This window comes from Scyliorhinus canicula, chromosome 16 (assembly GCF_902713615.1).
Source record: "Scyliorhinus canicula chromosome 16, sScyCan1.1, whole genome shotgun sequence".
Taxonomy (NCBI): Eukaryota; Metazoa; Chordata; class Chondrichthyes; order Carcharhiniformes; family Scyliorhinidae; genus Scyliorhinus; species Scyliorhinus canicula.
This window is the reverse complement of record NC_052161.1, coordinates 117,230,894-117,231,401: the sequence shown is the minus strand read 5'-3', so window position 1 is coordinate 117,231,401 and position 508 is coordinate 117,230,894.

The following is a 508-nucleotide window of genomic DNA, read 5'->3' as shown; positions in this document are numbered from 1 at the left end:
TATATTGGTATTGTGTCACCTGATGCTAGTGTTGTCTGTATGAAGAAGGCTAGAAATTTGAATTGTTTCAATTTCTTGCCTGTAAAAGCTAATTTCAGCCAAAGGTACAATGGTGAATTAGTAAGTTACGGGTGTGGAGGATGGCAGATGGGTGTGGAGGATGGCAGATGAGAATAACGCAAGGAGAAAACTTTGATTCAATATTGACATAGAAACCTCTGAAGCTATTAACGCGGTGAGCTGGACTCTCAGGGCTCAATCTTAATTCTCAAAGACGGGTGGGTTGAGCTCATGTGAGAAATTAAAATGTACAAAATCTGTAACAGGAACTGAAATAGCCCACTTCCAGTTTTACATAGAAAATAAGAGCAGGAGGAGGCCATTTGGTCCTTCGAGCCTGCTCCACCATTCATTATGATCATGGCTGATCATCCAACTCAATAGCCTAATCCCGCCTTCCCCCCCCCCCCCCATATCCTTTGATCTCCTTCTGCCCAAGTGCTATATC